The 2005-nt window shown below is 40.2% G+C and overlaps 1 pseudogene; it reads left to right on the top strand.

Annotated features, from left to right (window-relative positions):
• Positions 1-384: 384 nt before the first annotated feature.
• On the top strand, positions 385-1745 carry LOC102841172 (annotated as a pseudogene).
• The last annotated feature ends 260 nt before the right edge of the window (positions 1746-2005 follow it).

Below are 2005 nucleotides of genomic sequence, written 5' to 3'. Positions count from 1 at the left end.
GATCACAGAAAAGGGAGAGAAGATAAAGAAGGAAAAAATTAAAAAAAAAAAAATCTGTAGTTTAATATGAGTATGACTTTAATGTCCTAAGTTCCTGCCTTCAAAACTGCCCGAGAGATTCCAAGTTGCCAGTTTTGGTTGTTATGCTATACCTCAGGCTCCAATCCAAACTTTGGCCTGTTTTGCCTTTAAACTCTCTTTCCCTCCCTTCAGCCCTCTCCTTATCTTTCCCATGATAAAAAACAGAACAAAAAATAAACAGATAATAAAAGTTCAGAGCCTCCACTTGGGCTGAGTATCTGTGCACATGCATGGCAGAAGAACCCACCAGCGGTGAGGGTGGGGGGTGGCCACTTGACTCAGGCTCTCCTTCTATTCACCACAATGGAGGTGGGCAAACAGTGAGTTCGCCAATTACCAGATACCAAAGAAAAAAAGAAAATCAGAACAAAATAAAACTGACAAAGTATATTGTCCACCTTTGTCCTAAGGTATGTGTGGTGTTTTTCTGTGATGTTTCTGCTCCCCCTGTTTCGTCTTGTTGCTTGGTCTCGCCCAGGATGTCATCTTGGGCTTCCAAGCCCGGCCTGGCAGATTCAAAAGTACGTGATTTTTTACTTCAACTCCAAACTCCACAAGCTATAAGCCTTCAAACCTTTAAAATATACCTATCTCTGTGGTTCCAAGTTGTGGAGCTGTGCCCTGGATCTGCTTTGCCTGGTATTCTGTGTTGTTGCTGATGGCAAATTTCACTGCACCTCCACCCCCGTTGCCATCAAGCCCTGTCTCCATCCAGTATTGAAAATTTTATGGGAAAATTATCAAATGATGCAGAAAGCAGATTCACTGTACCAAAAAAAGTGGCCAGTGTTAGGGCATTTCAGAGGTACTATATGATCAAGCCACCACGCATCTGTCAGTTTGTCGTACTGTAGTGGCTTGTGAGTTGCTGTGATTCTGAAAGCTATGCCACCAGTATTTTAAATATCAGCAGGGTCACCCATGGTGTACAGGTCTCAGATGAGCTTCCAAACGAAGACAGACTAGGAAGAAGGAGTGATGAACTACTTCCGAATATTTAGTCACTGAAAACCTTATGAATAGAGAATTGATTGTGGAAGAAAAAGAGCAGGAGTGTGGCATGAACATGGGGAAGCAAAAAAAAAACAAGGAAATATGCGACTATGAAGTGAATGCTTAGTCTCAGAGATCAGCGCCTTAAAGAAAAAGATAGGTTAAAACCTAAAAAGAAAGAAAATACAGATTCCAGCGCACTCAAGGAAAGAGAAGTCCCCCAACACCCTTCCTTTTTGTTCTTCCAATATAACACACAGCTGGGCCCACCTTACCACATTCTGGTTGATACCAACTTTATCAACTTCTCCATTAAAGCCAAATTGGACCTAGTACAATCAATGATGGACTGTCTGTATGCCAAGTGTGTCCCTTGTATAACTGACTGTGTACTTGCTGAAATTGAGAAGTTGGGTCAGAAGTATCAAGTGGCTCTAAGGATTGCCAAGGATCCAAGATTTGAACGACTACCATGCACACATAAAGGAATCTACGCAGATGACTGCTTAGTACAGAGAGTAACTCAGCACAAGTGTTACATTGTGGCCACAGTTGACCGGGACCTTAAACGAAGAATCTGGAAGATCCCTGGAGTTCCTATCATGTACATTTCTAACCATAGGTACAACATTGAGCGGATGCCAGATGATTATGGAGCCCCACGGTTTTGATTCTTACAAGACAAAGTTCATCTCTCTTATTTCAACTGACTTTCTCTCATTTCAGTTCAATAAACATGCTATTTTACTGTTAATCAAGTATGGTTAAGTCTGTTTACTTTTTTTTCTTCTTCTTCTTCTTTCAGGATTCAATTTTTCATTTTTTCCAAAGATACCTATTTAGAATCTAAATTGAATAATACATTACTATTTGGTTTGAAAAAAAAAAAAAAAAAAACCTTATGAATAGCAGAGAAACACTGTCAGATATA

Source organism: Chrysochloris asiatica, unplaced genomic scaffold, assembly GCF_000296735.1.
Source record: "Chrysochloris asiatica unplaced genomic scaffold, ChrAsi1.0 scaffold00244, whole genome shotgun sequence".
Lineage (NCBI taxonomy): Eukaryota > Metazoa > Chordata > Mammalia > Afrosoricida > Chrysochloridae > Chrysochloris > Chrysochloris asiatica.
This window is presented reverse-complemented; position numbering and strand designations above follow the sequence as displayed.